This window comes from Suricata suricatta, chromosome 10 (genome assembly GCF_006229205.1).
Source record: "Suricata suricatta isolate VVHF042 chromosome 10, meerkat_22Aug2017_6uvM2_HiC, whole genome shotgun sequence".
Lineage (NCBI taxonomy): Eukaryota > Metazoa > Chordata > Mammalia > Carnivora > Herpestidae > Suricata > Suricata suricatta.
In genome coordinates, this window is record NC_043709.1 from 50,769,642 (window position 1) to 50,795,696 (window position 26,055).

At 37.0% G+C, this 26,055-nt stretch overlaps 2 pseudogenes; one reads left to right on the forward strand and one right to left on the reverse strand.

Annotated features, from left to right (window-relative positions):
- Window positions 1-17,771: 17,771 nt before the first annotated feature.
- On the reverse strand, window positions 17,772-19,902 carry LOC115305136 (annotated as a pseudogene).
- Window positions 19,903-21,963: 2,061 nt separating this feature from the next.
- On the forward strand, window positions 21,964-22,963 carry LOC115305137 (annotated as a pseudogene).
- Window positions 22,964-26,055: the final 3,092 nt, after the last annotated feature.

The window sequence follows — 26,055 nt, forward strand, 5'->3', positions numbered from 1 at the left end:
CCCAATAAAATATATAGCTAAGTACAAATATTTACTCTCAGACTTGTACCAAAGTTTCCCTTTTAAACTTGTGGAAATTAAGAACATTTCTAAAAAGCAAAAATACCATGTTAAAGAGAAAGAGAGAACATTTAATACAAAAATATCCAGATTATCATAGCAAAACATGAAATGGCAGTATAGAGAAGAGGAAAAGGCTGCTTGATTCTTTTCTCTTTTAGATTGCTGTTATAGATGCTGATTACTTCTTATATCGATATTTATTCTTATGTTGTAATTAAAAATGTTTATTTATTTTGAAAGAGGGAGGAGAGAGAGAGACAGAGAGAGAGAGAGAGAGAGAGAGAAAGTGAGCAAGAGAGCAAGAGAGCGTACAAGCAACGAAGGGGCAGAGAAAGCGGAGAGAGAGAATCCCAAGCAGTCTCTGAGCTGTCAGTGCAGAGCCTGATGTGGGGCTCAAACCCATAAACTGTGAGGTCATGACCTGAGCTAAAGTTGGACACTTAACCAACTGAGCCACCCAGGCACCCTCTATATTGTAATTCTTATAGGTGAAACAGTTTTGTAGAAATCCGAGGGTAAGAACAATGCAGGGAGAGATTTTCTATGTCTGATGGGTAGGGGGTCTGCTTGGAGCACCTGTAACAGGTGCTTTTGGATAGTTTTACTGAGAAGTGGTATTCGTTTAGTGCCTGTGAAGACATAGGAAGGAGATACAGGGAACATGAAGACAAAACACCAACAATTCTTCCTCAGAACCTGCTGATTGCTTATTATTTTATTTGAGTAAAGTCAATGATTAAACTGGTACTAAATAAAAAGGAGAAAAAAAAGTCTAAACAATCCAAACAAAAAACAGAATGGTAAAAGATAAGTCTTACACAGTTACAATGAATAACAAGTATTAAATCATAGAAATTGTGTAAAATAAATTTAAAAAATGCAATCCAGCTATAATTAAATTACCCAAGAAGCTTGGAAATAAAAAGAGATAAGTAAAGAAGCAGCAGCACAGTGATACTAAAGCAATATCTTAGTAATATTAAAATCAGAAGAAACTTTTTTTTTTCTTTTAGTAATCTCTACACTCCATATAGGGCTGGAACTCATGACCCTGAGATCAGGAGTCACATGCTCTACCAACTGAGCCAGCCAGGTGCCCCTGAAGAAACATTTGAGGTGAGGGAGTTACATGGCATGATGCCATTCTATTAATTGTAATATGCTGTCAACATTTTGCATTTTATAGCACAGCTTCAAAATTGTAGAGTGTAGCTGTTAGAAATATAAGGAGATAAAAAAACACTCCTGTATTAATTTTCTGTGGCTGGTGTTACAAATTACCAAAAGCTTAATGGGCTTACAGCTCCACACATTTATCATCATAGTGGTTCTCTAATTTAGAAGTCTAAATTATGTCTTATTGGGCTAAAACCAAGGTATTAGCAGGGTCACATTCCTTTCTGGAGGTTCTAGAGGAGAATGTATTTCCTTACCTTTTCTGGCTTTTAAATTCTCCCATACTTCTTGGCTCATAGCTCTCTTCCTCTACCTTCTGCTTTTAAGGGTCCTTGTGATTACATTGAGCCCACCAAACTAATCCAGGATAATTTGCCTCATTTGAGTTGAACTGATTAGCAACATTAATTCCAACTGTAATTTAATTTCTTTGCCGTGTGACAACACATTCCCAGGGATTAAGAGGCAGATGTCTTTGAAGAACCAGTATTTTGCCTACCACAATTCTGTTCTCAGAAATAATCAAATAAAAAAAAAGTATAGGGGATTTAAATAAATGTTTAAAAGTTTGATTTAAAATGTAATATAGAGGGGCGCCTGGGTGGCTCAGTCAGTTAAGCATCCCAACTTCAGCTCAGGTCATGATCTCGCAGTTCATGAGTTTGAGCTCCATGTCGGGCTCTGTGCTGGCAGCTCAGAGCCTGGAGCCTGCTTCACATTGTCTCCCTCTCTCTGTGACCCTCCCCTGCTTGTACTCTGTCTCTCAAAAATAAATATTATAAAAATAAAATATACAAATTTGATGGAATGAACATTATTTGCAAGCATATGTAGGACATTTACTGTATACGTATGGGGTCCACAAGGAAAATATCAATAGAGGTAATAGATGCACACATTCTCTGAATACATAACCGTGGAAATAGAAATTAATGAGAAAGAGATGGAATAAAATCTATTCCAGTTGGAAAAAAATCAAAACATTTTTCTAAATTAATTGTTGTTTAAAGAGGATATCAAAGTTGATATTATAAACCATCTAGAAAACACAACAACAGTAAAGGTTCAAATCTAAATGTATTCAGTCTATAACTTCATATGCGATTACCAGAAAACAAGAAAAATAGGAAATAAAATAGCTAAGTAATTAAAATTGAGAAAACTAATTATAATAGAAGGAAAGAATTAATCATAAAGAAATCAATAAAATAGAAAATAAATACAGAAAAACAACTATGGCTGGCTCTATTAAACACTAATAACTGAGGCAAGCTTTGGAATGCACTTTAAAGATTAAGAAATGAAAAACATACTACGGAGGAGAACATAAAGTCCACAATGGGACTTCCTTTTCCCTGAAGATTAGGTTAGTTGGCCAAACTTTCTTGCTTTAAATTATTAAAAATGCTGGATGAAATAGACAAACCAGATTCTTACAAAGCACTAAAAATCTGTCAAGAGAGTAAAAGGATGTCAGACCAAGATTGAAATTGTACTGAGGGCTTTTGCTCATTCTTGTCAATTTGAATGCTTCCTTTCACAGCTTTTCAGGTAAAGTGGACACAAATAAAAGCCCAGTGATTGTTGTAAGTAGAAAGTCTAACAAGTAACTATCCCCACATTAAATTGGGAGCCCAAAGAATTATACTTTCAGAGTAGAAGGGACTAGTAGTATATCAACACTCAAGAAACTTTGTAGTCCACAAATTATATCACCTGGGAGGTCTATAATAAGTCAAGCCACAAAGTGATAATAGACTAATGTGCCCCCCACCCCTCCCACCAAAGACTTCTAGTCTGGAGAAATATACTTTCATTGGAGGCTTCTAATTATTTCTACAAATAATACTTTTCAGGGATGATGTATAGCATATAGTCAAAGGTGACAAGGAGCATACACAAAAAGTATTACAGACATCCAAAACAGTTTGCCCAGAATTTCAGGGACTTCTACCTCTAGGAAATAAAAGTACCTTTGCCCTAATATCCTTCATCAGAGGAAGTATGGTTGTACTGATTTAAATGAAGAACAAAGTGGAATGGGATGTGAATGCTGGTAAGTTCTCTTGGTCTGAACAATAATAAATTGTGTTTTCAGGATCCTTGCATATGGTAGTAAATGATGCAGAATTCAGTACATTACTGAAAGCTGCTCAAGTTCCTGCTTTCTATCATTTAAGGAAGCTACGGATATTGAATGACAAATTTTTTGTGTGATTTGACTCTGTAGAACAATGGTCACTGCTTTGATTACTATGGGGATGAAAAAGGAAAAATACCAAGGAATGAATGTTGCATTTGACCCTTGCTATCATAATGGCAATTCCATGTTTCTCTTTAGTGAGCAAAAGGAAAACTTGATGCCTTATTTTTACACCCCATGAAATCGGCACTAATTTACCCTCTTTTTATAGGTCAGAACACATTTTTTTCTGAGTTTATATTATAAAAAACTGACCCATATCAATATATTTGAGAGTCAGTTTCATCAACTAAAAATTGATAATAAACACATTTCAGATATCATTTACCTGACTTTATCTTTTCCAGAGCTCTCCATATTTTGATTGCTCTGATAAGCAATCCTAATGATTCAGGAACTATATCCATTTCAGGGACATAGTTCCCTTTCTTGTAAAATCAAGTATAAGACATCAAGGATATATGATAGGGCCATCTTCTTAGGACTAGTGATTTTTGAGGTGGGAGAAAAATTATACCCTTTCTCTTTGATAGCTTGCTATTTACCTGGTAAAATAATGTTCCTTTATCTCTTCAGCTGATAGGGTATTCATTTAATGTCTGCTATGTGCCTAGAAGTGTTGTGACATAATAGTGATCAGAATATGGTCCTGGCCTTTGTGGACTTAACATTTTAATTAAGATAGACTGAATAAACACACACACACACACACACACACACACACACACACACACCCTGTAACATAACAATATAACAAAATATATTTGTTGGTAATAGATGGTATGGTTGGTAATAGATGGTATGAAAAAAATACAATGGGCAGATTAAAGCCATACTGGAGTAGTGACTGCACAGAGAGACTAAAGTGGTGCTAATTTCAGACAAGGTGACTATCCTAGGAAATCCCTCAGACTCTCAAGGCATTCCTGTCCAGCCCCTTGATTCACCTCCAGCCAGGTCCTCTATACGAAGTGTAGAGATAGAGCTCCAGGAAGCTTTTCCCTAAGGCATCAGGACTGGCACATACCCAGCACCTCTGGGTCCTGGAGAGCTATTTGTCTGGCGAAGGAGGGCCTGGGATGTCTGACCTTCCCTGGCCATACTAGGCATTGGGCAGGCCAGGATGCAGGGATGAAGGGGCAGGTGCCATTTGCAGGGAGCCCTTCTCTGGTCTGTGGCAAGAGGAGAGGGAAGAGGGTAGCCTGGTTTAGGAGTAGCAATTAAAAAAAATTCAAGTGAGATGGTCGGGTAGTCCTCTCCACAGAGCAGAGGCTGAACGGAGAGGGGACAAGTACTGGAAGCCACCTGGTCTTTGGGAAAGAGCATCCTAGGCTGTGGGAGTAGGTATGAAATCTGCTTTGGAGGGCTAAATCCAACTTGTTGGACTTAGAAAGAAAACAGAGGATCTAGCTTTATGGTGGAAAGGTTTAAGACCTTCTTGAGGTTACTGTACTGTGAAATCAAGCTCATCAGAATAGAAGGAATGCTTAAGTGACGCATTAGCCAGGAGTAAAGAATGTGCACTTGGCCGGAGCAGTCTTTGTAGCACATCTCTGGGGAATGGACAGCTATGGATACAGGAGCGGGTCTTGGTGTGCATCTGCCTGGATAAAGGGAACGGCTCAACACTGGGTGAAGTTGGCTGGACAAGTTCCCAACATCTGACCCATGACTGGCAACATAGTAATTCAGTCTGTGGTGTCCATCTCTCACTCTGTTTCCTCTTTAAGGCTGTACTTCAGTTTTCAGATGGCAGCTTCTTTGTTAAAAATGTGCAAATGTTTCTGGAACATCTCTACAGACTGACTCATCTCTAACTCCCAATTCTTTGCCCCCTCATCATTCAACATCCGTTAAGAATTTGCTGATAATGACTATCAGATGGCCTTCTTTTATTGTCCAAATATGAATTTATCAAGAATGCTTTTTGTATTTCATATCCATGGTTCTCTATCCAATATTCTGAAAATCCTCTCCATAGTCCAGCTCCCCAGATTGAGAAGTGTTCTGCCCTCTTGGGCTTTCTTCGGTAGTATTTACTTAAATGGAGTGGTCCAGTTTACTTACGTGGGCTACTCCTGATAAGCTATGTATAATTTCTATTACTAGATGGGATTTAAACTATTATCATTTAATAGCTTCTATTACTAGATGGGGTTTAAAATCTTTATAGTTTAGTCTTTGGTTTCCCTATTCCACTGACACCGAGAAAGCCTTTTACTTAGAAATAGAAGCTCCAGAAAAGTTTGACTGGCTCCACAAGGAAAAGTTATTTCAGAAGAAACAGTATACTTGCAAGAACAAGTAATTACTGAACACGCACCATGAGCTGGTGATGGAGCAGTCAACACAATACTTAAAGTCCTACTGCCGTAGGTCTTTAATCTACCTTAGCCTAGCTTTAACATGACGGTGGTAGGTGGTCCTGAAAGGTAACTTGGTTTATTCCCTGGCTCCAAGGAAGATAGAAGTTTTAGAGTTGGAATATAATGTATCTACTCGCTGTTTTAAAAAAAAATTGTAAAGTTACTCTCGTTTGGATACTTAGATTGCTGAGGTTTTATACCTTTGTTCTTTTTCTCCTTAAAGTTAGTATGAAGTACCTTAATCATTTTAAAGAAATATTTAACTTTTGAGTAATCTCTATACCCAATGTAGGGCTCAAACTTATAACCCTGAGATCAAGAGTCACATGTTCTACTGACTCAGCCAGCCAGGTGCCCCTGAAGTACTGGTTATTTTTCTAAGTTTTTCTCTTTACTTGGAAAAGACTTGCTCATTTCATTGAATATGAAATAAAAAAGTTCTCTGTATCCTCTATTTTATATAGATATGATGCTTTAAAACTACTTTTAAATTCTACTGGTACAATCTGATAAACATGAAGAGTTATTAAGAAGAGTAAATCAGCTTTTCTAAGTTTTATGATAAATAGAGCTGAGAGCTAGTAGGTAAGACCTGATTTAAAAGAGAATCACCCTTTCTCTTTTAAAAAATAGGAACTGGAAGACTTTTTTAGCATTGAAAGACAAATAATGCTCCTTTCTTCCTAATAATTTTTTTTACTAAGAGTAATAAAGTCTTCTTTGAGGTATATTAAGAAGTATAACACACATAAAAATGACAACTATGTAAAAAAGTATTTCCTTTTCCCACTCACTCTTGGCCAGTTCCACAATGAAGAGCTTCTTTTCAGAGAACAGCTGGGTTTGTCTAAGTTCATAACGAGTTTTTCTCCAAGATGATCAAAGAGCTTGGTGACCTGTGTCCGCTCATTGCTCCAGTTCTCAGAACAGTGGAGACCAAGGAAATCTCTATTTTCCCTCCTTCGGTTAAAAATTAATGAACTCTAATTTTTCACCTAGTATAGAACCATTTTTATTTTCTGGAATGATGGACCATTCTCTCTGGACAAATGAAATGAAATAAAGCCTTTTTGATTCTAAGAAGCATGGAAGATAATGTTGCTCATTGTTTTGTGGTCATTGTTAATGCCCTGGATGTAAACAATACACACATTCGTTCTTACATCATAATAGGACTCTATTCAAGTTCCCTATAGCTGTCAGTATTTTCCCATCTAGAAATGTCTTGTATGATACAAGGCATAAAGCATTTATATAGATTGTTTATCTTGTGCTGCGCTGTCCAATATAGTATCCAAGAACCACATGTGGCTACGTAATTAAAATTTTAAAAGAAAATCAGAAATTCAGTTTCTCAGTCACACTATTTACATGTCAAGTGCTCAGTAGCCATGAGTGTGCTATGGTGAATAGCAGAGATAAAGAACATTTCTAGAAAATTCTAGAAATTTTACTTAAGTTTTAATTTTAATTCTGTGTGGTGTTATATTAGTTTCAAGGGTACAATATAGTGATTCAACAATTCCACACATCATCCAGTGTTCATCACAAAAATCACATTCCTTAATCCTCATCAGCTATTTCATCCGTCCCCCAACTCACCTTTCCTCTGGTAACCATCAGTTCATTTTCTATAATTAAGTCTGTTTCTTGGTATGTTTTTCTCTCTCTCTCTCTCTCTTTTTTCCCCCCTTTGCTTGCTTTGCTTATTTGTTTTGTTTCTTAAATTCCACATTCTTTTCTTATTCCTTTAATCCTTGGGGGACAGATCTACAAAATCTATTTAAAAATATATCAATAGAATTACTAGCATATTCATAATAATGTAATTTGCATACTCTCTATATGATCATTAACTGCTCGATTGTTACCAGATGTTGAGGTCATATTGAGTGATTTGAGTCAATACTAACTTTCCATCCAAATTAGAATCAACGGAGATGGCTATCAGCAATACAACTGACTAGAAAATTAAAGGATTGAAGACTTATGATAATAAGGAAATTAGGCTGAGGTATTTAAAAAAGAGGACAAGGGTCATGTCACATAGTTTTTTTATCCCCAAAAGTTAGTATACATTAGTATTGTATGAGAAATGCTTACTACTGAGTTGAAATTTAATGCAAATGATTACTGAATCTTTCGTATTTGGATGATGTGGCTGTGGCAGGGAGAAGTCATGGTCTTTTATTATCTCGTCTCTCCTATTTCCTTTTATAGTAGACTTGTCAAATTTCAGCTGGACACATGGCCACTCTGAATAAAGGTCATAATTATCAGCCTCCTTTGCATTAGTTTTGGCCATTTAAATTTTGCTAATAAGATCTATGCAGAAGTGCTCTGTGAAAATGCCTTCTTTCTCCTTTCCCACTGGGTCCACCTTTGAGGGTGAAGATGACCGCAAGTACTTACAGAGAAACCAGAAAGAAGAAGCCTGAGGCTCTGACACTACATTATTTCTCAACTGCTCATGTGCAGGTACTTAGAGAACAGATAAATAAACTTCTGTCTTACTTAAGTCACTATTATTTTGAGTTTTATTTTAGCAGTTACCATAATAGAATTATTGCAGTGGTCAATAGAACAAATATTACAACAGAACTAATATAATGATCAGCATGACACTGGAGTAGAAGGGAAATACATAATGGGAAAATTGTCAGATATATTTGAAATATATCTATCCTCATTATTCCTTGTAGATCTTACTAACTTTTGAAAAAACCATTTCATCATGTGCAGTCTGCAATACAAATATCTCTATTTCCTCTTCTATTAAGGTAAACAGATTCTATTTATGATTTTTTTTTTTACAATTTGTAGTTGCTTTTACATCTGTTATTTTATTTTATCTTTTTTACTTTTTCTGAGAGAGAGAGAGCAAGTGAGGAGGGAAAAGGGCAGAGGAGAGTTAAAGAATCTTAAGTGGGCTCCATGTGGAGCTCAATCTCATGGCCCTATGATCGTGACCTGAATTGAAATCAAGAATTGAATGCTTAACCAACTGAGCCATCTTGGTGCCCCTTACATCTGTTATTTTAGTTTGTCTTTGTACCAGTTCTATGAGATACTGTCATTTCCTTCATTGTATAGATAAGGCAACTGAGACTCCCAGAGTTTGAGTGACTTACAACATACACACAGCCAGTAAGTGTTGTGGCCTGAGACCCATGCTCAGAGATGAAATCCTCTGTGAATCCAACTAACATGTAATTACATTCATGTTATCTATAGGCAAATTTGTGATTGTAAATGAGAGATGTTATTTAATTGGTGGACAAACTGGTGACTTTCTAATATAGGTGATGGCTTCTATACGACTGCTTTTCCAGAAAAGTTCCTTGGAACACACGTGACCATCTTAAAAGGGATTCTTTATCAACTGTTTACAGAATGATGCAAACTGTATTCCTATTCTAAAGACTCACAATTCACATTTGTACATTAAAGGTCCTGAAAAATCCCATCATAAGGAAGCCTTTTAAATTTCAACTCTGATATGCTCAAACTCATTCACTACAGAACTCCCTGTTTATGTATCTATTAAGACAGAATACTCTTTAGATGTCCTACCTTACAGTGCAGTTTCTGCTAGAGATATATAATGGTGATCAAGAACTTGAAGGCATTTTAGAAACAGTAACTTAATGAGTTACTTCTACTGTAAAATCATATACCCACAAAGATGCTTGGGGATTTGAAGTATGTGGGAAGTAGACAACTCATTCGTTCTTGGACTTTTATGGACCCCAATTCTTGGCAAGTTCTTTTTCTGGATTTGGCCATAGCGGCTGTGCTCCTCAGGGAGGCTGTGTCTGCCATACATCCGTCCAGGATTACTGATCTTTAAACTTAGACTTCTTTGACCTGAGACAAAGCAAATACACGTAAGGTTACTTGTTGGGAAAATCTTATAATTATATGTCTGTTTGTAAGACTATGAGATATGACATTCCAGTAATTAGGAGATATTTAAAAATATTTTAAAGAAAACATATCAGTTTCATATGTAGAAAGAAAATAAAAGACCACTAGTTCCTCTCAAAATTCCCCAAACTGAGAAATGCTTATTGACTTTATTTTAGATTTTTAGCTACTTGATATATATCATTTATATATTAGATTCTGTTCACCAAAGAAGCATAACATTTCTGCATGTTAATGTTAGATGTAGGATATTGAAGCCAACCTGGATATTAGACACAAATAAAGATAAAACCAAAGTATTATTATTATTCACTGTTTCATAGCTGTAATGGAAAGTACTTGGCAACAGTCAGGTTTATTAGGGCTAAAGACAAAACTATGAAATAGTCCCTGCAAAATGTCAATATAGGCTTAATAAAATTTTATTTAAAAAAGTCAATGTAGATTAATAAAAATAGCCCTGTCCTGAATTAGAGTAAGATGATTTAGGGTTTAACACCAGCAAGGATTCTCAAAAGAGTAACTATTCAAAAAATTTAATTCTCTGTGAACTAATTTGTATGTTTTAAATACTTCTAATACAAATCTCAATAAACTGTACTTTTGAAGTTTGAAAATCACTTGTAAAAACCATCTGGAAGAATAAATGGATGAAAATGTCCAAGAACATTTGAGAAAGAAATATTTTGTCTGGAAACTTTCACTACCAAATATTAAAACATAAAGCATCAGCAATTAATATATACCAGTGACAAGAGAAAAAGTTGTAGAATAGAAAGGAAAGGAACAGACCCTAATATAGGAATTTATACTGAGATAAAGGAGGCTTTCAAGGTGAAATAAAAAGTGAGATCATTTAATGAAAAAAACCAGTGGATAGTATCATCATTTGGAAAATAAAGTAATGGAGTAAATTTAAGAAGTGAATGGGATAAATCGACTAAAATTAGGAAGCTATAAATATAAAAATATAAAATATTTTTCCAAACTTAAAAACAAAAAGAAAAACGAAAGTGAAATATTGATAGATTTTTACTACACACAAAAATTTCAAAATTAAAACAGAAATAAACTAGGGGAATATTAGCAACAGATGTGACTGACAAAGGGTAATATGCTTAATATAACAAAAATACAAATTATTAGAAGATTCATTCATTAATAGAAAAATGGGCAAAGGGGTGCAGAGCACATTTTAAAAAAGAGGAGATACAGATAGCCAACGTTCATGTGAATACATGTATAAATCAGTAGTTGTAAAATAAATGAAAAATAAGATATTATTAAGGTAATAGAAAAATATTAAAGATACTTTAAAAAGCTATTTTTGGTGAGGGCGAAGTAAAATGGGAAATTCCTTTCATGGCCGATGGCAGAGTAATTTGGCATAATCTTTCTGAAGGTCAATTTGGCAATATATATCAAGAATTGAATGTATGCTCAAATCTCCTGATTTGTTATTTTTACTTTAAGCAATCTATTCTAAGAATTTATTTTATTTTATGTTTATTTATTTATTTTGAGAGAGAGAGTACGAGTTGGAGAGGGGGAGAGAGAGGGAGAGAAGTCATTGCGGAGCCTATGCAGGGCTCAGTCTCACAACCCTGAGATCTTGACCTGAGTCAATATCAAGAGTCAAAATCCTCAACCAACTGAGCCACCCATTTGCCCCTTTAAGAATATATTTTAAAACATACTTAAAATTTATGGACAAAGATTTTTACTGTTAAAATATGAATATTCCCTGAAACACCCATTATTATCTCAGAGATACTGTCCTTCAAAGCACCAGCCATGGAGACACACACCTGGCTTGAAGTTCAGTTCTTAATGAGAACCGTGTCCTTGAGCACGGCACTTCTCTGAGACTGTTGCTGATCTGAAAGAGGGAAGCAAAAATGCCTGCCTCTCAAGGCTGCTGTAGGAATTAACTGACAGCATCACAGCATCCATTCTAAAGTGAATTCTAATCCCCAGAACCACATCAAAAGAAAGACGTTATTAGAAGAAAGCAATAGGATGCTTTTGAGGGAAGAGTGAACTAACTTTACTACCACAATCATTTCACGACATATGTATATCAGCTCCTCATACTGTATGCCTCAAACTTATACAATGTTATGTGTTATTCATATCTTAATAAAACTGGGGGGGAGAACTCTCAGATTTTAAAATGAAGATTTATTTTGTGATATGGCTAATCAGATGTGACTCATGCATCCCAATGTTAAAAACTAACTTTTTTAATTGTAAAAATACACGCTCTCTATTCTTCAGAAAGAGAGTTCTCAAATACTCAGTTTAAGCAGCAAGAGAGAAAGGAATAAACTTGCAGGACAGAGAAAACAGCAATTTTTCTTTCCACTTTATACATCTCCTTTGGGTGAGTTTCATGCTTGTCTTCTAGCTATTTGAAACCAGGAGAGGGAGCCAGGCAGCTTAAGACATGCTAGCACCCAGTTTCTCTGGGTATTTCTGAGCAAACTCTTCCCACTACTCAAGTATTGCCTAACGTGCGAACGTGCAAGGAGAAAAGTTTATGCCAATGTCTCATTGTCTTTACAGCTAGATTATAACAGGTATAAAAGAAATACAGCTGGGCTGTTATGTTCAGGAATTATGCCACAGAATAGATTATTTTTTCACAAATATTCCTAGCCCTGTGCTTTTTCTATCTATTTCATGCTTATTCTTGTTCCTTGGTTCCACAGAGAGTGCATATCAGTCTATATTAAAAAGATGCTTATGTCTAAATCATGACAAAATCTGATATTTGAATCAAGTCTTAAATGAGCAATGGGTATCTCATAGGTCGACAAGAGCCAGGCCTGCAGGGTGATGCCCGACAGGTGCTTGGTGGGAACAGGGGCAAACAGAGCACATACGTCTGTGTGGTGGTGGCTGTAATTCATGTCTTGCTGTAGCTGTTTAGCTACAGGGAAATGTAAAACCTGTCCCGTCAGAGTTTCTTACTGCCAAAGAGAAACCAAAACATAGGCTTTTATGTTAAATCTCCAGATATTTATAATTTTAAGCTATTTTTAAACACAAAAACTCTCCAGGCTAGACAAACACGTTGGAGGGGCGCCCGGGTGGCTCAAGTAGGTTAAGCATCTGACTTTGGCTCACATCATGATCTCGTGGTTCTTTGGTTCTAGCCTCACGTCAGGCTCTGTGCTGACAGCTAGCTCAGAGCCTGGAGCCTATCTTCAGATTCTTTGTCTCCCTCTCTCTCTGACCCTCTCCTGCTCATGCTGTCTCTCTCTGTCTTTTAAAATATAAATAAATAAATAAGCAAATAAAAGTAAAGAAGAGACAAACACCTTGGGACTAACTGTTTCTGACTTAAATAGTTTAGGCATAATTTTACATTTATTATCTGATTGAATCTCAATAAGAATGCTATGAAGTACTTTCTTAAATTGCTATTTCATAATTAGGGGTAAGGAGACTAAGCATAATCAAGTTATTTGCCCAAAGTCACACAATTAATACGTGGATCTTCTGATTCCAATTCTATGTAGTGTTCTTTCCACTTTTTAAGCTGTTTTAAGAAGATGCTTTTTGAATACTGAAACGGACATGGGTCAGACATCTGGTTATCTCTGTCCCGATCCCAGTTTCTGCTGTTGCCAATATGACTTTGAATCTTTATTATTTTTAAAAAATTTTAAAAAGTGTTTATTTATCTTTGAGAGAGAGACAGAGGATGAGCAGTGGAGGGGCAGAGAAAGGGGGACAACACAGAATCTGAAGCTGGATCCAGGCTGTGAGCTGTCAGCACAGAGCCTGTGCAGGGCTTGAACTCATGGACTGTGAAATCATGACCTGACCCAAAGTCAGATGCTTAACTGGCTGAGCCATCCAGGCGCCCATGCATGTGACTTTGAATTTGACCTGTCAGATGAAGGACACTACTAGACCTCTTGGCTTCTATGGCTACGTCTAATTCTGAAATTCCATTGTTTCCAGATAATAATCATATAGAAATAGATAAATATAAATATATATGGCTTATATCACTAGATTACATTGTAGCCATGATAATGTGGGTTACAATGATTAGTCAGCAGATACAGTGCACCATTCTTGCCCATGCTATTCAATTTTTTCACAATCTCTTTCTTGTTTCCACACAATCTAAAAAGATTTCAGATCTAAGACTCTGAACAAATTAATCTGGTCCCTACTTTTAAACTAAGAATTATGAAATTGATCTTTTACTTCTTCTTAGATATACACATTTTTAAATGTTTAGTTATAAAACTAAATAGAGCAGAGATAAAGGGGAAAAAAAAGAAATTCTTGCCTAAAGTTTTTTTTTCAATTATAAGCTATAACTTATGACTCCTAACCTTTCAATGAGTTTCTCTATTATTTAATGGAGTGGAGTGCCATTAAATCAGTCTAATGCCATTAGCCCTTTAGGATGATTTCAAATATAGATGCCCACACTTACTGTCTTTTGGGAAAATCCTTTGCCTATTTATTTAGTGTTTTTAAAATTTTTTAAAAAAAATATTTATTTTTGATAGAGACACAGAGTGTGAGCAGGGGAGTTTCAGAGAGAGAGGGAGACGCAGAATCAGAAGCAGGTTCCAGGCTCTGAGCTGTCAGCACAGAGCCTGACATGGGGCTCGAACCCATGAACTGTGAGATCATGACCTGAGCTGAAGTCAGACGCTCAACAGACTGAGCCACCCTGGCGCCTCATTATTTAGTTTTTAAATAGGTCAGAAGAGTTATTAGACACAATGGTGTTGAATTCTTGAACTAAGGATTTTCTCTGCTATGTGGAGCATACAGGAGGGGTTGCCACATTCTTTCTCTTATGTTACCTTCTAGGTATCTTCTCATACCCTTAAGCACTCAAGAAACATGCATGCCACACAGAATTAAGCTTTGGAGGAACTAGAGAAGGCACATTTCATTAGAAGCCAGGGTATCACACTTGTCCAGTATGAGTCCAGAACGTGTATGTCATCCTAGCAACTCTCTCAACAACCGTGACAGAGATACAGTATTGCAGATTCAGAGTGTTATCTAACTTTCCCAAGATTCCATGATTGGGTAGTGATGGAACTTGAACCAGAACTCGAGACAGGTTTGAAGCTCTTAAAGGTCTGTGCTATATCATTTTTCTCATTCCACGTTTGGTTGTATGCAAGTAGTTTCACTTCCTGTCCATCTTTTTCTCCATCTTTGAAGAGTTATTTGGGTGCCATCATGAATGGAAATTAATTGTAATGAAAATGAAAAGTTCAAAATCTATAACTGGCCAGAGGTCTTTTTAATGTACTCTGGGTAGATATTTAGAACATAATGCTATTAATATATTGAAGCTAAGTATTTAAGTTGGATACATTGTTGATATATACATCTATCAGGATGTATCTATTAGTATAATCCATAATAATTGTAATAGACTAAATTACTGGTTCCAAGCCTACACTTTTCTCTGTATCCAGATCCTGTCATGGCCTCTTAATGGGGTGCAATATACATCCCTGCCCCTTGGCTATGAGTTTGGCCATATGACTTGCTTTGGCCAAGGGAATGGGGAAGAAATTATACTATGCCAGTTCCACCAAGACTTAAGAGGCTGCCCATGCTTCTGATTCTTCTCTTGTACTTCTGCATTGCCATGAGAAAAAAAGCCCCAAGGAGGATCAGAGACATATGTAGCCCAGCCACCTCTGTGGCCTCAGAGACTAACAGTGAGACATAGGAGTCTGAAGCAGGGCCTCCTGGTCATGCCCAGCCTGAAGCAGCTGAACCTCAGCCAATCCTCATATCTGTGATAGTAAATGCTCGCTGTTACATGACGCTGAGAATTTGGGATTGCTTTATGCAGTGTGACTGTAGCAACAGTAGACTGGTGTAGCAGTCAAGGAAGCCTACCTTCTCATATCATTAGTCACCATATATAACTCATTTCTAATATCTAGCAGCTTCTTTTCAATATTGTAAAATCCATTCCAACTTATTATTAATATTGAATAAGCATGAACAAAATAAAAGATGTAATTTAAAAAGATAATAGAGGAGAAAAGCAATTGATAAGTCAGTCTTTAATTTTTTTTAGCTTAAATATTACTTCTTCAAAGGGTCCTTCCCTGACCTGACCCTCCAATTTATACTAGGTTTCTCTTATTAGATTCTCTCACATAGAAATTGACCCTTTTCCTTTATGCTTTGTCCTTATTAGTAATAATATGATTGATTTTTATTTTATTTGTTTTTATTTTTTATTTATAGTTAAGTTTATTTGAGGGTAGAAAAGAAACAGGAACACACATGTTCATACATATAGATTCACACACTACACATATATAATTTCTTGTGGCCCAAACTTTAGAGTTTAAATACATATACACATACAAGTTTACTTTCTAAAGTCTTATTTCAATACAGAAAATGTGTTCTTGACTAAAGAATAAGGAGAAAGTGAAGGCACAGAGAAGAGGGTTGAATAAAACAGGGAAATATGATGATAATATAGTATCACTTTTATTAATTGTCTTCAATCACATTTTGATTTTGTAGCTTTGGTATCTGAGTGATTTTGTATTTCTACATGAGTGCCCTAATGGTCACAGATTTTTTGACGATTAGCAAGCATTTATCATTTTATGTGATTATTCTCTCCTATTCAAATGAATCTATTATTGCCATTGAAACCATGTACTTATTAGTAAGTTATTTGCTATTTAGTTTTAGTCATTTTAATTGTTAAATGTAAAGAATAAATGACACAAACTGCAAGCTATATTAGTTCAAAATATATGGATAAAAACATCATCCCAAATAAGTCCTCTAAATTTTATGATAGATATGAAAATATTTTTAGGGAAAAAACCTGGATGACCTGAAAAAACCTTATTTTGAATTTTTGTTTTTATTGCTATAATGAAAGCAGTCTTCTCTTGAATATGCCCCATACTTTAGCTATATTTACAAGTGAGAGTTGTGACTCATTTTTTAAGTCCAAACCAATAGTAAATAGCATGAGTTCAACCTAATAAGAAGCTGCTAAGTCACATGCTTGGTTCAAGCATTTGAAATACAGTTTCAGTGATCCCAAAAAAGATTTCTCAAAGCTTTTTAAATGAGTTCTGACATATACTGCACATAGAGTATCAAATATAGAGAAAAATCAAATCTTTAGAGTCTATTATAATCAATAATAACAACATTATAGAAGTCCATTTGATCATAGCAGGGACGCAGTGGTTCCATATTCATAAGTCTAGTAATTAGTACTCTTAGTACTTGGAAATAAAAAGGGAAGTAATGCATCTCTTTCAAATTATTATTTTTTAAAAAGCTACCATTTCCTAAGTTACATTTAAAGTTGAACAAGGCAGTGTTCAAGCCTTACTTCCTTTAATGGAGCCACATGAAGAATCTGGAAATAGAGTTTCAGTCAAATCTTTTGACTCCAGAGCTATCCCTTCTCCAGCTGCTACTTTACCTTCCTTATTCACTTTGAAATGACCTTCTGACTATCCATATTCATACCTCATTATGAAAGAACTGGGCTCACATGTTATTCACAAAGATTCTAATTTAATTCTAACGACCTGAGAATTTGAGCTATGTGTGCAATAGGTCTTTAACTTCAGCTAGAAATGTCGTGTACTTCAGCAACTTAGCAACTATAAAGGAACATGATGACACCGTGACCCATTACAGGAGGAGGCATGCTTGTCTGAAGAACAGGAGAATTTGTATTTGTACCAAGGAGAAAGTGGACCAAATAACAAAGTTCTCAGATGGGAATTCATAAAATATAATTTATAATTCAAGCCTTTTTTGGATGGTCTATAAATTATAAGTACATATAAAGGACTGAATTAATTTTCTGTTAATGTGGGGTGGCTCTTCCTTGACAGTCTTATATTTTCTCTACAAATAAAAGAGTTGACAAAAAAAGAATCCTACTTCTTTTTATCAGCTTTATACATTTACTGGAATGGGCCCTCATTTCAACATGTCTGAATGCATAGTTAAAGGATTCCAGTTAGTTAACAATTTCAGCCAGAGTGAAGGAGTTCTATAATTAGTGAACATGTATCACAAGAAGTCAGGATAACAATTCCTGCTTTAGCATGGGAAACACTGTATTTTCTACCACACTGGCCACTTAGAGAAAAGACAGATAATCATGCTGCTGCAAGTCAAACTCTTTTTATGTCTCTTTATTTCCCAGAAATTTCTGTGTGTGTGTGTGTGTGTGTGTGTGTGTGTGTGTGTTTCAGTACATTTACTTATAAATGTATCTTTAATTCCAGATACCTTAAATTTTGTATCTTAAATTCCAGATAAGTGAAGCCATATGATATTTGTCTTTCTCTGACTAATTTCCCTCAGCATAATATCCTCCAGTTCCATTCACATAGTTGCAAATGGCAAGATTCCATTCTTTCTGACTGCCAGGTAATACTCCATTGTATATATATACCACATCTTCTTTATCCATTCATCAGTTAATAGACATTTGGGCTCTTTCCATACTTTGGCTATTGTCAATAGTGCTGCTGTAAACATTGGGGTGCGTGTGTCCCTTTGAAACAGCACACCTGTATCCTTTGGCTAAATACCTAGTAGTGCAATTGCTGGGTCATAAGTTAATTGTATTTTTAATTTTTTGAGGACCCTTCATACTGTTTTCCAGAGTGACTGCACCAGTTTGTGTTCCCACCAGCAGTGCAAAAGGGTTCCCCTGGAATTGTCCATGAACTTCTGTATACATTCCTCCACGGTTCCTACTGTCACATCTGCACTCTGTTTATCTGGATGATACACTAATGCGAGTTTTTGATACTTTTGTTTTCAGTTGGACATACTTACAGATGGGCTTGCTCCTAGAACGCTGTTATAATCCTTTTCTGGTATCTGTCTCACTTCGATATTCAACAATTCACTAAGTCATATAAATTATTTCTGAAATACTTTTTAAATGTGCTCTATCATGGCCAGAGCTCATCTCTTCTAAGACTATGAGATAACCTAAATTAATGACCTTTGAAGCTCTAGGAACTTTCTCCCAAAATGCATTTTTAACTAGTTAGTTAATTAATTATTTAAAATGTTTATTTTTGAGAAAGAGGTGAACAGGGGAGGGGCAGAGGGAGAGAAGGGGATATAGGATCTGAAGTGAGCTCTGTGCTGACAGCAGAGAGTCAGATGCCAGGCTCGAACTCACAAACCAAGAGATCATGATCTGAGCCAAGGTCAGACTCTTAACTGACTGAGCAAAGCAGATGTCCCCCACAATGCATTTTTAAAATATATTTTCTCTAGAGGTGAGTTTTAGAAGTCAAATATAATTGTGTGGTTTTCTACGTAAACAAATAAAAACAAATAACCAAAAGACTTGTTTCCTTGTTTCTCATTTTCTGTAGGATATCAGCACTACTGTTATTACTTCAATTTTCACCACTGGTTTTCCTTTGTCTGCTTAACATACTGTAATTACTACTACTAGCTATTGTGACTAGTACTATTACTTGTACCTAACATTTACGGAGCATGTATTATGTGCTAGGCAATAAGCATTTTACATAATATTGGTTAAATACATTGACTTTGAGTTAGACAGTTCTGTGTTTAATCATACTAAGGCTGCTACTAGAAAATTATGTGAAAGGTAAAATATGGATAATCACAATATCTAACATACTATAGTATTCTTTGATAATTGAATGAGATAATGCATGTAGAGCACAATAGTTGTACAGAGTACTCCATAAATAGCAGCTACAGTAATAATACTATTTATTTCTAGCTCAATCCTGAGTCTTACCCTCACTTGAAAGTGAAGAAATTAGGGTTCAGAGATAATAAGTTCAGAGATGATAAGTGCAAGTTCAGACAGCTAAGGAGTCCAGCTAGAATATACAACCACAATATTTTTAGCATCTCTGCATGCTGTGCCCTTAGTGTGCATAAAACATTTTTAAAAAACTGGCTGTACCTGACCTCCCCAAATCACCTTCTTACATTTTCTCTAATCCTTTTTCCTTGACCTCCTGAGCCAATGCTTGTTTCTACTCACAGCAGACCCCCATTATCCCTGAGTATGTAGTGACTTGGCTCTAGTGTTCCTTTGCCCCTGCTGTTGTCCAACTCCAGCTTTGCCTGTCCCTTGAGGCTCAATGCCATTGTTATGTCTTTTGCCAAATTCTAATATCTCCCTGCTCTCTGCTGCTTCTCCACCTTGCCCTACCACACCTCCTTCAGCTATGTGAGAGTAAGATCATTATTTGTTTATTTGTATATAGTTCCAGTTCATTAAGATTACCCAGGCTACAGATTAGAGCTTATTAATTTTTAAACCCCTAAGACCTGGCATATGATGCTACTTACTGTGCATGCTTCTTGAAAAAGACTAAATAAATTAATGAAAGAGTGAATGTAGTATAAGCCCTGACAGGGTTTTCTTTTCTTTTCTTTCTTTCTTTTTTTTTTTTCAGTCTCCTTTGTTTTAGAGATCTTGGTTATCAAATATGGGTTTTATCATTTTTCTTTTTGTTTTCATACGAGATGATCTTCCTTACCACCAGTATTACAAATATGTATCTATATTTTTTCCGATGTTTGAATCTATATTTCACATGTAGATATTATTCTAGATGGAGTTATTAACATAGAGATCTGATTTTATTTTCTCCATGTAGAAATCAACATTCCAAATATCATGTATTGAACAGTTTACTTTTTGTTTCTGATTTGTAATACTATCTCTACCACTTTCTAGCTGGGTGACTTAGGCAAGCTACTTAATGTCTCCATAAAATGGGAATAATAATAATAATAATACAGTCCTCAAGAGTTATTGTGAGCAATGAATTAGGTATTTGTCATTTGGAGCAGTACTTGGTATATGGTTAGTGTTATGTATGTATTAGCCACTACTGCTTTATGTCATATCAACAATCCCATTCTTTGAAAAAGAATACAATAAAAGTCTTCAGATAAAAAGTATACAATTTCATGGTCAGTATATACTTTTAGTACATACCATTAGTCCAACAAAGGGCTGGTCCCTTCAAGAGCCCACCAGTTTAAACTTGCACTACTCATTTGAGATAAAGGAAACTCATTTTGACATGGATGATGTACATAAACTACATAACCACCTGCTGTATACAGAAACACTGTAATTATGATCCCTTTCGAAGAAATAGCAATTGACTAAGTATTTTTTAGTGTGAATGTAAATGACAGTCGATGTAATTGCCAAAATGCCCAGACTTTCAATTTCAGAACTGCTAAGAGGTACCAGCAATTAATTCTGAATCTGACACAGTGAAGGAAATTACAGATGGAGTGGGGGAACATAAGCCTTATGATGGTGTGTAGACAATGAGCAATGGAAAAAGTAACAGACACTAATAAACAGAAATGAAAGTTAAGATGAAAGTTAAAGAATATAAAACTGTAAGTAACCAAGGCCCAGAGACAAATTGTTGTACCTCAGACATAGTAAGGGAAGAGCAAATATTTGAACCCAGATCTCTCTGATATCAAAATTTGAGCTGTAACTATACTAGATCCTCTCTTCTTTATGGAATGTAAAAATACATAAGATGAGGTGTCAGGAGTCAGACTAGATTTCTGCCTGTGTCAGTAATAAATCTGTGACTTTGCCTTGTTTCTTTCCTACTAAATTTGGAAAAGAATAATAGCCTCTTTCTGTGGTTGCTGGGAGAATTGAGATAATGTTGGTGATGCGTCTGACATATGCAGGTGCCTAATCAACGTTGCTCCCTTCCTGAGAAATTATGTAGTTTGTATGATTAGGAATTAAACTAAACCATCCTCAGCTTCTTTGTTGTATAAATTATTTCTACAGAAAAATGAGACTTATTTACCTCTATACTTTTATCAAGAATAAAAATGTGCAGCAAAATAAAGGGTAATGTGATTTGGAGACAGAAATAGTGACCTTATCCTGAGCACATGTCACATGTACACACACACACACACACACACACACACACACACACACACACACATCTGGTGTCCTAGATCTTGCCCCTCCAGTGCTGTCCCAAGTTTCTGTCTCCTTATCAAAACTTGTTCCCAGATTTAAAAAGTGCCAAGCCCAGGATGATTCAAACATTAGCAAGTATCAAAGATTCTAGAACAGGCTCTCTGTTCCTCCCTGTTCATCAGACAGTGGCATCTTCCGGTGCAGGCCAGCTGTATCTCGGAGACACGATGGTCAAAGTCAGAGTAAATGGATCTGGCCATATTGGAGGCCTGATCATCAGGGCTGCTTTTAACTCTGGCAAAGTAGATTATTGTTGTCATCAGTGACTGCTTCATTGACCTCAACGACATGATCTACATGTTCCAGTATGATTCCACCCATGGCAAATTAAACAGCACAGTCAAGGCTAAGAATGGAAAACTTGTCATCAATGGAAAAATCATCTTCACCTTCCAAGAGCAAGATCCTGCCAACATCAAATGGGGTGATGCTGGTGCTGACTATGCTATGGAGTCCATTGGAGTCTTTACCACCACAGATAAGGCTGGTGTTCATGTGAAGGGTGGGGCCAAGAAGGTCATCATCTGTGCCCTTTTTGCGGATGCCCCCATGTTTATGATAGGCACGAAACATGAAAAGATATGACAACTCCCTCAAGATTGTCAGCAATGCCTCTGTACCATCAACTGCTTGACCCCTCTGGCCAACATCATCCATGAAAACTTTGGCAATGTGGAGGGACTCATGATCATAGTCTATGCCATCACTGCCATCCAGAAGACCATGTGTGGGCCCTCTGGCCCACATCACTCTGTGGTGTGATGGCCAAGAGGCTGCCCACAATATCATCCCTGCTTTTACTGGCCTCACCAAGGCTGTAGGCAAGGTCATTCCTGAGCTGAATGGGAAGCTCACTGGCATAGCCTTCCATGTCCCCACCCACAATGTGTTGATCATGGATCTGACCTGTCACCTAGAGGAAGTTGCCAAATACAATAACATCAAGGAGGCAGTGAAAACAGGCATGGGAAGGCCCCCTCAAGGGCATCCTGGGCTACAGTGAGACCAGGTTGTGTCCTGTGACTTTAACAGTCTTCCACCTTTGAGGCTGAGACAGGCAGTGCTCTCAATGACCACTTTGTCAAGCTCATTTCCTGGTATGACAATGAATTTGGCTACAGCAACTGGGTGGTGGATTTTATGATCCACATGGCCTCCAAGAACTAAGAGCCCCCTGGACCACCAGCCCCAATAAGAGCAAGAGGAAGAGAGAGGCCCTCAGCTACTGGGGAGTCCTTTCTCTAACTCATCCCCCAACATACTGAGAATCTCTGATCTTTACACAGTTTCCATCCCAGACATCCTGAAGAAGGAGTCCTCCCTTGTCACATGCCATCATTAAAGTATACTGTAACCAGACAAAACAAACACAAAAACAAAAACCCAACACACCAAAGATACTAGAATGACATGAAAATGTCATGATATTATGATATAATGTTTTGTTTATGGTATCAGTTAACTATAGGTACTAGCAAACAGGCGAGGAAAGTATTTGGGAGGAAGAGAAGGCTCTCCCCTCAAAACTTTGAATATACGATTTTTAAACTTCTTTTTAGGCAATAGTGAACTTGGGGTGATTGACATGACTTAGGTCAAAGGGAGCTTCAACAATACCTCATGCTGCAGGATGAGCCCAGAAATATAACGTGGAATATAAAGCCAGGAATATAGTCTTAATATCGTATTATTGTGAGGATGCTGGGCAGGGAGACAGAGCCCATGTGTGAGGAGCAGGATAGAAATTGAACACAGAAGATAAGAACAAGGGGGCTCATGATGGAAAGGAAAAGGTAGAAGAGGGAAGAGTGAGTCTCCAGACGGTCCACAGAATGAGCTCTGTGTGGAGGAGATGCCATGAGGTCTCAGTTCCTTAAGGCACATACCACCATGGAGTCAGATGCCTTCTGTGCCTGTTACTATAAAATGGGATGAAAACCCAACGTTAGCGAACACAGAGCGCATCATTTCACTGTAAAGAACTTGTAAAATGGAAGAGCCGAATGTGTGCAAACAGCCCCTAGAACAGTAAACCCATATAAATGCAGTTGTCCAACAGCCATAATGAGGTGCTTACAGACGTTGAAGTAAAAAAAATCCACAGCCTGTTTTGCTCTCAGTGATATATTTTTTTTCAGTGATATTTTTTAACGGCTTAGTCACATCACATTTTTGCATCAGGTTGTATTTTGTGTCACTTCACAGCTGAAAGTTTTTTACACATTATGTCACTATATAACTACAACTTTTTCCGTTAAAACCCTGTTTATTCATATTCATTCAGTGGATACTTCTCTGTTTTACTTAGGACCTCTCCTAACTGAAATGGGAACTCTATTTCTGTCTCTATTTGTGGGTGTGCAAGCATGTGTATGCAGGTGATCTTCAGATAAATACAAAGTCTTGGGGCACCTGGGAGGCTCAGTCAGCTGAGCATCTGATTTTGGCTTGGGGCATGATTTCAGTTTGTGAGTTTGAGCGCCACATCGGGCTTGCTGCTGTCAGTGCAGAGCCCACTTCAGATCTTCTGTTCCTCCTCTCTCTCTGTCCCTCCCCACCTTTCACTCATGCTCTCTCTCAAAAATAAATAAAGCATTAAACAAATACAAAGCCTTTCAACATACTTCAGTGACTAGTTACATTACAGAGGCAGGAAACGGTTAAACAGTGGGAGCTTGAAGCCTGGCTGCCCGGGGACTGTAAAGTGCAGTTACAAAGTGTCAGTGTTTCAGTTCACATAGACAATAGGATACCAAAATGGAAACTGCTTTTCTGCTAAAAGATTTGAATTATAACTTTACTCCTCAATGAAGTGAGAGAAGAATAAGATACTGGTAGGAGTTGTTTTGTCAAAAGTTGAGAAAGAGGAAGCATCCGTAGAAGTACAATGGAAGAAGATTGTTCTTGGAGTGGAAGTTGAGCAGGTACAGCATTAGAGACAGAAAACAAAGACTCTGATTGTCACCAGGCAGGAACAGCATGAAACACAGACATGAGAGATCAGCGGGATGTGGATTATGTGAGAAGAAAGAAAATACAGCTGTGACTCATACTCTATTGTGTAATATTCAGGTAGTCCATGTATTAAACTAAACTCTTCAGTAAAAGTATGTATATTACTCATTTCATAGCATGAATGTAGTCGTCCTCAACTAATCTATAGTTTTCATCAAAACCCCAGGAAAGCAAGCCCCCTGTCCCAGACTGGAAAACATACAATATGTTAAGATACGCTCTGGATTATATATTAATAATCACACATGTGCCCCATCGCCATATCCAGGCATGGCTTTCAGATAGCACTGAGCAACATTTCCTACATGTTAGAGAGTAAGAGGAAAGTGGAGTGGGAGAAGGTCAGAAAGGAAAGATGGGAAGCTAACTGGTTGAGGACATAGCTCATCTTTTTGTGATCTGTATATCTCCATCCTGTATTTGTAAAATGCTCACTAGACATGGTTTCATTATAGAGAACAGTGGAGAGGTCTATTTGACATCTTGATAAACATGGCATGCCAGGACTTGAAGGCAGAAGTCATGAGAAAATAAGTCTCTGGAAAGCTGATGAAATCTAGAAAGAAGGTTTAGATGTTGCCAGGTCATGGAATTTGTGGAAACCTAAAACATGATAGTTCAGGCACCTAGAGGCAAAGGGCCTGAAATCATAGATAAATTTTGTTGATATTGTTCATATGCTGATTTTAACATTAGGTCCAAGGACTGCTTCCAGTGGTTGATCATGAATTCTGTCACAGTCCAAGCTTGTGGGCAGGTGTCTAAGTCTACAGTGCTGTCAGAACCTACTGGGAAGCGAGATTTCTTCAATACTCATGAGCCAGTCACACCTGGCTTTCAAGGTGGTTAAAATATAGGTTGGAACATTCCTTTTTACTATAAAAAGCATGTAATGGGGTGCCTGGGAGGCTCAGTCAGTTAAGCATCCGACTTCAGCTCAGGTCATGATCTCTCAGTCCATGAGTTCAAGCCCCGCGTTGGGCTCTGTGCTGACAGCTCAGAGCCTAGAGCCTTCTTTGAATTCTGTGTCTCCCTCCTTCTATGACCCTCCCCTACTCACACCCTATCTCTCTCTCTCTCTCAAAAATAAATAAACATTAAAAAAAATTTTAGGGGAGCCTGTGTGGCTCAGTCAATTAAGCATCTGACTTCAGCTCAGGTCATGATCACATGGTCAGTGAGTTCGAGTCCCGTGTTGGGCTGTGCTGACAACTCAGAGCCTGGAGCCTGCTTCACATTCTGTG